This window comes from Triticum aestivum, chromosome 7A (assembly GCF_018294505.1).
Source record: "Triticum aestivum cultivar Chinese Spring chromosome 7A, IWGSC CS RefSeq v2.1, whole genome shotgun sequence".
In the NCBI taxonomy this organism is placed as follows: Eukaryota; Viridiplantae; Streptophyta; class Magnoliopsida; order Poales; family Poaceae; genus Triticum; species Triticum aestivum.
Genome location: NC_057812.1, coordinates 312,477,598 through 312,488,241, shown reverse-complemented (window position 1 = coordinate 312,488,241; position 10,644 = coordinate 312,477,598). Strand labels below are relative to the sequence as shown.

The 10,644-nt window shown below is 42.7% G+C and overlaps 2 long non-coding RNA genes across 3 annotated transcripts in view; both read right to left on the bottom strand.

Annotated features, from left to right (window-relative positions):
• Window positions 1–202: 202 nt before the first annotated feature.
• Window positions 203–1,985, bottom strand: LOC123151768 (uncharacterized). 2 transcript variants are annotated; one of them, XR_006475804.1, is made up of 3 exons: window positions 1,745–1,985; window positions 1,306–1,670; window positions 203–471 (listed from the first exon to the last, which is right to left on the bottom strand). It is a non-coding gene; the product is annotated as an uncharacterized lncRNA (long non-coding RNA). The 2 variants fall into 2 exon arrangements; XR_006475805.1 differs by having other exon boundaries at window positions 282–347.
• A 6,964-nt stretch (window positions 1,986–8,949) lies between these two features.
• LOC123151224 (uncharacterized) overlaps window positions 8,950–10,644 on the bottom strand; it is a 4,093-nt gene continuing 2,398 nt past the window's right edge. Inside the window, exon 3 of the long non-coding RNA XR_006475554.1 lies at window positions 8,950–9,027. This is a non-coding gene — a long non-coding RNA (uncharacterized lncRNA). The remainder of the gene's footprint in view (window positions 9,028–10,644) is intronic.

The following is a 10,644-nucleotide window of genomic DNA, read 5'->3' as shown; positions in this document are numbered from 1 at the left end:
ATTAATATTGATGATATGGGTAGTACAAGAGTAGATCTACCACGAGATCAAGGAGGCTAAACCCTAGAAGCTAGCCTATGGTATGAATGTTGTATGATGAAGTTGTCCTACGGACTAAAACCCTCCGGTTTATATAGACACCGGAGAGGGTTAGGGTTACACAAAGTCGGTTACAATAGTAAGAGATCTTGAATATCCGCATCGCCAAGCTTGCCTTCCACGCCAAGGAAAGTCCCATCGAGACACGGGACGAAGTCTTCAATCTTTATCTTCATAGTCCTGGAGTCCGGCTGAAGGTATAGTGCGGCTACCCGAACACCCCCTAATCCAGGACTCCCTCAGTGCTACTACATGCAAATAGTAAAACATAGGTATGAAAAACATGGTCAAAGTGAACTTGCCTGGTATTAGTTGGTGAAGATAACAACGCTTTCGTAAACTTCATAAAACTATTCGCCATTCTGAGAAAGTCTATATAATCAACATATATAATCACACATAAGCAATCACTCAAAAAAACAAGTAAAAGACTCATGAACTCAAAAGAACCAAATGAAGCTTTCTGGACAAAGACATTTTAATTGTACAAAAATTATGTGGTCATGGTTCTAGAGGATAGTAGGGATCTAGGGCTTCAATTTCTAAAAGGAATCAAATCAAACAGAGTCATAGATTAAAAGTTATGTCCTAACAAAGTTGAAGTTTGAATCGGTCACATCTGAATTTGAAAGTGATAAAAATATAACTTGATAGGATCACTATATAGATGGAATCATGATGAACAATTTGGCATTGGTTTCATAAAAAAACTAAGCTCCGGTTCAAAAGTTACGGTCGAACGAAGGTTTGAACTAGATTTGAAGTTGAATAAATTTGATTTGCTCACTCTCCAAAATCCACTTTTTGTTGGAAAGTATATGTCACAAGGAGTATTCTGCAAAAAGAAACACCTAAATCGGAGTTACGGATAAAAGGTTGGAGGGTTTTGAAGTTCAGGGGTTGTTCTGAAAAATCCAGGGACTAATCTATGAAACTTCTATCTGCAATTGAGTCCCTGGACACGTGTCGCAATACTAATGGATAGAAACTGTTCTCTGGAGCAAATCTAGCGAATGACCGCTAATTAGAAGAAAATGCTTTGGCCCAAAAACAAAAACAGATCTAATCTAGACCATAGATTTTGGATCTGACGACGGTAAAGTAATAACCGTTCTGTCTAACTAAAAACCGTTCACTGGTTGAACCGAACAAACAAACAAAACATGAAAGAAGAGGGGAGGACACATGGGAGGTGGTGGCGCTTACAGAAGCATGGCCGTCATCTCAGGCGGCGACTCCGGCGAGGCAGACGAAGGCAGGGTGGGGCGGCGTCTCCGGCGTGGCGTCGGGCGGCGCTGGGCAACGGGGTCGGGCAGGGGCCCGTGGGACGGAGCTCAGAGCTCGAGCGACTCGGCCGTCAACGGTGCTGCGACTTTGGGTGGTGGTCGTGGCGCTCATGTTGGTGGTCTTCGGGGTTGGAGAGGAAGACGACGGGGTCCGGCGCGTCTCGCCGATGGCGATGGTAGTGTCTGTGGTGTCGAGTTCTTGCGGTGGTGACGAAGGCGAGCGGCTGGAGCGAGGCGAATTCCGGTGAGATTCGAAAGGCGTCGGGGAGTTGTTCTCGCACGCGTCTGCGAAGGAGGAGTCAGGTAGGTGTGTAGTAGAGAGGCACGGAGAAACATAAGAGAAAGAGGGCTCAAGTAACCTTCGGTGGCAGCGGAAACATCCTTCAGGCGACGGGGAACTCCGGCGAGATTGGATCGGGGTGAAACAAGATCGAAACCTTCCAATTTTTGCGAAAATCGGATGAGGAGGAGGGGGTATTTATATGGAGTCGGTCTTGCATGAGGCGAAACGAACGGATCGAATCGAGAGGATTTGCATCGGGATATTGTTCCCATGATGAACACGAAAGAAAATTACAAAGGATGGGGATGACATGTGCGGCCCGTGAGTCAGCGGCAGGGAACGAGCAAGAGGAGCGGTTGACCGAGCGCTTAGCGCTTCGGTGCGAGAGGGGGAGGCCATGGGCCTAAGGTGCTGCTGGGCCGCGGAGAGAGAGGGAGGGAGTTGGGCCTCGGTGGCTTCGGCCCCCTCTTTTTTTAAATAAAGCACATACTTGACAAAAAGAATCAGAAGTAAATACAAAATATTATGTAGCCATATAATATATCAAAATTTTCAGAGAAAGATTTCCCACAATGTGAACTATTTTCGAAGTTTAAATTAAATCCACAAAAATTCACAAAAGTCAAACAGTGCTGTTGTTGCAATAAAACCCAATGAAAAATCATTTTTTAAATACCAACTTATTTTTAAATTATTTTCTCCGAATTTTCCATCGAAGGGAATCATTTTACCCTTATTTCCGTCTATTTATTGTTAGGAGAAAAATAATTTGACTAAAAATTCAAATAACTCCAAAATGATTATTGGATACTTCCAACTCTCTTTCTGCAAGTTTTGAAGAAGTCATCTTATCTTTTCTCATGAAACTCATTGACCTGCATAAAGTTTCTGATTTGAATCATTTGCAAATGAAACTTCAAATATTTTCAAAAACCCTTTTCATTTTAAATGGAAGAAGTCATGTCATCTTCACTATGGTTTTGCATTTAAAAAGAATTTGAATTCATGGAGATGAGAATGCAAAGTGAAAGTTTGGGAAAGTCATTTCATTACCTCTCATTCAACTTTCAAAAGGTTTCAAATTTCACTCAATTTCACACAATCAATCACTCACAATCAAACAAAAAATCAAAGTTATTTATTTAATATAACATTCCAAAATTTAGAATTTTGGGATGTTACAAACCTACCATACTTAAAATGAATCTCGTCTTCAAGATTCAAAGAGGCTAGCAGGAAAGGTTAGGGTTTGGGGGTCTTCTGGCAAATCCATTGTCCGGAGAGGTATGGGGTGCTACTACACTTAAAAGCATGGTTATGGTTCCGACAAAACTCATGTACTCATTCCTTTGGGTTGACGGTGTTGGTCTTCTCATATTCCCTAGAATAACTCCTTCGCTGGTGTCCTTCCGGTAAGGGCATAATCTCTTTTCCTCAAAATCTTGTGTCCTTTCATCATGGTAAGGTTCTTCCAAGACTGGGTCTTCTTAGCTGACCGGTCTGTCGCCAATGCTAAACAACTATCGGAACCTCTTGGTGGTCAACCATTAATGGTTTTCCTATAGAAAATGGGTCTAGGCTAAATATCACCGTATAACCTACGATTGGCAACAACTGCCTGGTACCAGGGTTTCTTAACATGCCATTCTAAGGTTTAAACAAGGTTTGATATCGTTGTCTCTCCATGATGGGTAAGTCGCTCAGATTTACCATTCCAAATAGCAAGAGCGAATGATACAAGTAAGTCGATATGGTGATCAATCCATTCCGCACCCGAATCATTACCCTGTATAAGGTTTAGCGAATCTCGCATTTCTAACACTCGGTCATTCTCACAAGCATTGCAGAATTTCTCTTGTCCTCGAACTGGGTTCGGGTAATTCCATTATTTCTACAACCTGAACAAAACATCTATCGTTCTTCACGACTCTCATGTTTTTGTGTATCCTCCTAGTAAACGTATGTTGATTGAATCACCGATTCTTCCAAATTTCTTCCTTCATCAAGGTTACGTCTGTTCCTTTTCAAATCCTAGGCCTGTGGGTTATGGCCCACTTCAACACTTGTACAAGTTTAACTCATCCTTGGAGTAACTCTTGTTCCATATTAAACCTCCTTTAAATCCAATAGTACTCTGTTTCTTAATAACCATCGTATCAAAAGAAAAACTCCAACTTTTTTGTCCAAACTCCAAATATGTGGGACATATTTCCTTTTCCATTGGCCGGGTGTTCTTACAAGGGACTACCACCATTGAAATGCACAAATTCTTCCATGGACCATATTTCTCATATCCTCGAAAATGGTCAACATCTTTGTTCATGGAGTAAAAACTCATATAATATGACGTATGAAATCATAACACCTTAAATTTATTGATTCATGATTTCATTACAATCATTGAAACTCTCATTACATAAATTCAACTCCATATCCTCATGAAAAATAAATGTGCTTCCTACTACACTTATTATGAATACCAAAATCTCAACTACTCAGCTCCAACTTTCATCTTGTCGGGGCATTTACTAGCATAATGTCCTGCTTCCTTGCAACGAAAACAAATAATTTTCGATAAGTTTTTGGGCTTCTCGGGGATGGTGTCTGCTCTTTGGGTTCTAGGCTTCTTCTCTGGACATTTATTAGCGTAATGACCTAAATCCTTGCACCTGTAATAAGTGACATTACTCAGGTCCTTCTATTCAGAAATTGGGTTGTTCAGGGGATGCCTTTGTTTTCTCTTCCTGAATTTCTCCGCAATGATCAGAGCTTCTATTTCCTGAGGGTCAAACTTCACTTCTGCTATCGAGAAGTCTCCGAGATACTCTTGGCTTTCCTTCGTGCAATACTCTGAAAAATGTCCTCCACATGAATAGCAAACTTGGGTGAAAATTTTGTTTGGGCCTTCACCATCAGGGTCTTCAATAACTTCCTCCATCACGGGTTCTTCTAAACTTTCCCTGGGGGCTTCTTTCATGGCTTCCTTCCGCTGCTTGGTAATTTCTTGTACCTTGGGGTAAATTTGACATTGAGCAGGGTAGTGCGTAGTTCCTTCACACAAGAAACAAGTAACCTGCCCAGTTGGGCATTCTTCAGTTGGGTGATTTCCGTCACAATGAGGGCATCCATCCTTGTGTTCTTCATTGGTGTGTCCTATTTCTCCGCAAATCTTGCAGGCACAAGGTTTCTTCATCGGGTTATCACAGTGCTTCCGAATGAGACGGGATCTTAACAGAGTCTTCTTGAATTCCTCCCAAGTTCTTGCTCTGTTGCATCCTTGTATGGCTTGATGCATTTTCCACCAGGTTGCAGCACTTTTTGTAAAGTACCGAAGAGTGTATTGAAACTCATACTTGCTTCCAATCAAGTTGTTCCTGAAGTGATCCTCCATATTTTGAATCCATAGTTCTACCTCCCGTTGAGTCATCGTTCCAGAGAATACTAGTCCTTCTTCATTCACCATCTATTGGATCCAAAGGTTTTGGGATGAGATAGGAGAGAAGTGGAGGGAGATACACACAATACAAACAATAGTTTTGAAGAAACAAGTTTTCTTTTGTGGCTGTCGGAAAAACATCAAACAAATAACAGCTCACAAATCGCCGCATCTAACGTAAGTATATAACAGGGGTTTTGGTCTTCTAAGGGTCAAATAAATCTTTGGAGTTTTCCAATTCTTCAAGTCTTCAGAGTCTTCTATTGTTGCAGCTGCAATTCTTCCAACGCATGGTGAAATCTTCTTTACTCTGATGAGGCCATCAGTTATCCAAAATCTTGTCCTCCTTGGAGCGGATTCAGTTGATCCTCCATATGGTCAAAAGGGAAAGGGGTATATTCTAACTATTTGAGGTAAAAGGGAATTTGTGGTAATATCAAAAAAGATGAGAAGGAAGATTTTTTAAAACAAAGTTTTATAGATATCATGTCCTAGGGGCTTTCCAATTTTTAGGGTCACGTCCTACAGTCAACATGTGCTCTCATACCATATCTGCAGCGACCCGACCTCAGATGGTCAAGCCTCTGTGTATCCGTGCCATCCCTGAATCAGTATGCTGGCACACACAGTACATCTATGTATATATCAAAGTGCAATCACGTGTATAAATAACGTAAAATTGATATATACCTCATATGTCGCAGCGGAAACAAACAGAAGGGTGTGGAGTCCCATCAACACCAGCGGCAAGTTGAGTGTAGACCATAAGCCAACAACGAAACTCACTCATCGTATAAATAATCCTGCAACATGATACGTTGCAGCCATGTAGGTCAGTACATTGAATGTACCAAAAAGATCACTGTAAGAAAAACAGATGATAAAACTATACTATATGCAATATGGCTTTGTGGCTTTGTGTCTGAGTTTTGTTTTGCATAAAAGCTGGTTTTATTTTCCCTACAACAAAGTAATATAAGGAGTCTATACTAAGCGTTTTCTATCATGACATGGTTCCGCCAACTGATGTCTCATAGCCCATATCATCATAATGTTGCCCACAATTAAATTAACAGTTCGGTGTTGAGATTCCCGAGATAGATCCAAGTCCAGAGGCTCAAGTTGTCCGTAACCGGGGACACGACTAATCGATTAGGTTTTAACCCTCTGCATAGGTTTGTACACTTTAACCGCAAGATTCGATCCCTCTTTTTCCTTCTCGCACTTCACGGTGTTTGAGAACAAGACAACCGAAACATGGTCTTCCGAAGAGTTCCCCTGACCACTCTCTGGTGCTCATCCAATCCTAACATTGTTCTACATCTGCTAGCACCGTCCCAGCCAGAGTCACCACTAAGGTCAACCAAGCCAGAGCCCATAGTGACTTGCGGTTGCATAGGTAAGCTTCCGGGCATGAAGTATTCTTCCATCTCTTTGAGTCTGGGTGAAGCTTTCCGCAAGATGTCATGGCGCTTCTCCATGCATCCCAGCCATCCACTGGTTGCTCCAGGGTGCCCGTCAACCATCCTTCACCCAGTAGTGTGTATTGAATTCTTGTCTCGAGTCTCGAAATCATGAAGTCTTGGAGTCCTTGAAGATGCAGCCCTTGCAGATGCCATCATGGAGTTATCGTCATTGACATAGAGTCCTCCATTCTCACACCACTCTCGTGCACTCATACCATACCCCGTCCACGATAGCGTAGCATTAAAACTATATACGTCCCGGGCTTGGTAACAGGGAGATGGGTTCCTACCTCATGCATACTACTCAACTACGAGGATTCAATAACACTAACGATGGGATTGTTGAAAGGGTGCTACTACATGCAAATAATAAAACATAGGTATGAAAAACATGGTCAAAGTGAACTTGCCTGGTATTAGTTGGTGAAGATAACAACGCTTTCGTAAACTTCATAAAACTATTCGCCACTCCGAGAAAGTCTATATAATCAACATATATAATCACACATAAGAAATCACTCAAAAAAACAAGTAAAAGACTCATGAACTCAAAAGAACCAAATGAAGCTTTCTGGACAAAGACATTTTAGTTGTACAAAAATCATGTGGTCATGGTTCTAGAGGATAGTAGGGATCTAGGGCTTCAATTTCCAAAAGGAATCAAATCAAACAGAGTCATAGATTGAAAGTTATGTCCTAACAAAGTTGAAGTTTGAATCTGGTCAAATCTGAATTTGAAAGTGATAAAAAATATAACTTGATAGGTATAACACCCTCGATGCGGCTATAGCTCCCACGTGTCGAGGCACGACTTAGAGACATAACCGCATTGAAAGCAATGTCGCAAGTTAGGCAATCATTACAACATCCCATGTAATATATGATAAAAGGGGGAGATACATAGTTGGCTTACACTCGCCACGTCACATCAGAGTACATAAATAACATCCATCATACAAATACTCATGGCCCGACTACGGCGCCAAAATAGAAGAAAACCCAACATGCGACAAGGATTTTAATCGAACCCCAACTAGGCACCACTATTGATCATCGGGAAAGGAAACATAATAACGCTGAGAGTCCTCGTCGAACTCCTACTTGAGCTCGTACTCGTCACCTGGAGCGGAATCACCTGGACCTGCATCTGGAGTTATAGTATCTGTGAGCCATAGGGACTCAGCAATCTCGCACCCTCGCGATCAAGACTATTTAAGCTTATAGGAATGGATAAGGCAAATATATGTGGAGCTGCAGCAAGCGACTAGCATATGTGGTGGCTAACTTATCCGCAAAAGAGAGCGAGAAGAGGAGGCAAAGCACGAGCGGGAAGCTATAAGAACAACCTGCGCAAGCATAACTCCAACACCGTGTCCACTTCCCGTACTCCGCCGAGAAGAGGCCATCACGGCAACACACTCAGTTGATTCATTTTAATTAATTTAAGGTTCAAGTTATCTACAATCGGACATTAACAAATTCTCATCTGCCCATAACCGCGGGCACGGCTTTCGAAAGTTCAATCCCTGCAGGGGAGTCCCAACTTAGCCCATGACAAGCTCTCACGGTCAACGAAGGAATAGACCTCCTCCCAAGACGTTCCGATCAGACTCGGTATCTCGGTAACTCAAGACACTTCGACAGGTTAAAACAAGACCAGCAACACCGCCCGAATGTGCCGACAAATCCCGATAGGAGCTGCACATATCTCTTTCTCAGGGCACACTCAGATTGTCTTAGGTACGGGTAGGCCAGCCCAGAGTTGCCCCTGGTGGCCACCGGCAGCTGACAGGTGGACCAACACTCAGAGGAGCACTGGCCCGGAGGGGGGTTAAAATAGGATGACCCTTGAGTCTGCAGAACCCAAGGGAAAGAAAAGGCTAGGTGGCGAATGGTAAAACCAAGGTTGGACATTGCTGGACAAGCTTTAATCAAGGCGAAATATCAAGGGGTTCCCATTATAACCCAACCGCGTAAGGAACGCAAAAATCCGGGAACATAACACCGATATGACGGAAACTAGGACGGCAAGAGTGGAACAAAACACTAGGCGAGAGGCCGAGCCTTCCACCCTTTACCAAGTATATAGATGCATCAAGATAACATAGCAATATAATGATATCCCAACAAGTAAATAAAAGATGTTCCAACAAGGAACGACCTCCAATCTTCACCTGCAACTAGCAACGCTAAAAGAGGGGCTGAGCAAAGCGGTAACATAGCCAATCAACGGTTTGCTAGCACAAGGTGGGTTAGAGGTTCAACATGGCAATTGGGAGGCTGACAAGCAAAAGGTAGGCATCATAGCATTGGCATAGCAAGAGCGAGCAAACTAGCATAGCAAAGATAGTAGTGATTTCGAGGGTATGATCATCTTGCCTGCACAGTTATCAGAGTTGACTGGATCCTCACAAGCAAACTCAACGGGCTCCTCGGAAGCGAATTCGTCTCCCGGCTCTACCCAAACAAGACAAACAAGCAACAAGGATACAATCAACCACGTGCAAGACCAAGCAATAAGATGAAATGATGATATGCTATGCGGGATGCGATGCGGGATGCAAAATGCAAGATATGACAGGAAATGCATGAGCCTGGCCCCAACTTGGAAAACCAAGTGTGCCACTGGATAGAGGGGATGAAATCGCTTGAAAACGATATAAAGATCATCAGAATCGGAGATACGGTTTGGAAATGGCAAGCGTTTTAAGAATGACACCGGTCTGCGATTTACAGCAAGTAGGCATCTAGATGCAACGAAATGAACATGCTACAGCCACCAAACATGACAACAAAATACATGGCAGGGATGTACACAAGATGCTTAACAAAATACTAGCACTGAGCCATGGCCAATTCATTCATTATGAGCTTCAAACAAGCATGGCAAAAACACAAATGCAAAACAGATTCCAGACTTAGTGAAATTAACACTTGTCTGAAATTTCAGATCACGAAGCCCTCTTCGGAGCAGCAAAACAACATGATACATGACCTGATTAAGACAAGTAAGAACATGACATGGAGCTACTCAACAAGTTTAACAAAAGACCCAAAGTGACCTGGGGCCAAAAGGGTTCACAAAATATACTAACGGGCACACGAACATAGCAAAAACGTAATCAGTTTTCAGACTTAGTGAAAACTGAGACATGCTAAAATATGACTCACGAAGGCATGTAAACGAGCTCGATGCACTCACCACGGTGCAAGTCATGGCAATACTAGCATACATCCATTAAGAAGGCACAAAATACAAGCTAGACATGGCAAGAACAATGACATAGCATGCACGGATCAACTACAACAACGCCGACAAAATCGCAAACGAGTTGACGATCTGCCCAGATTCACCACGAATCAAAAGTAGAGCTCGATTGGCTCAAGCTAGGGTGCTCCATAATTGCAAACAAAGATATGGATGGATAGAGCATAACATGATTAACAAAACTCCTTTGCTGATCATCCTCAAAAGAGGCACGGATCACTAGGAAACAAGCTGAACATATGGCATCATGAACTAAAATATCCCAGACTTGTGAAAACAACTAAGTCCCTAAAAACAGATTTCCCGGGTGCCTCTCTTTGCAAGATTGCACAAGTCACCACACACATCTTAAAAATGCATGGGTTGCACCTCTGGAAAGAAGACAAAACGCTTAACAAAACATATGAAGGACTCACAGGCATAGCATGCACACAATAATAATGGCAAAAATGACAAAAGTCTAAGATGAACTAGCAGATCTGGCAATTAACTCACGAAGCCTCCTTCTAACAGCATTTTGGGCATCAATATGAACTCAAATGAAAAAGATGCAATGGAATGAAATGATGTACTCGTCGAGACAAACATTTTGATATACTATATGTCCAAATCGGAGCTACGGATGCAAAGTTACAGGCGGTCAAAGTAGGCATAAAAATTAGGGTTTGGGGAAGAAAAAGTCAACCGTTCAAAATCAGATCTGGATTTGCACGCGGTTCGAGGTTCGACGTAGCTGCTCGCCGGAGTTCGTCTTGGCCGAAGAGGAAGGAGCCGGACTTGGGGAGGAGGAGGAGGACGGCGGGGCC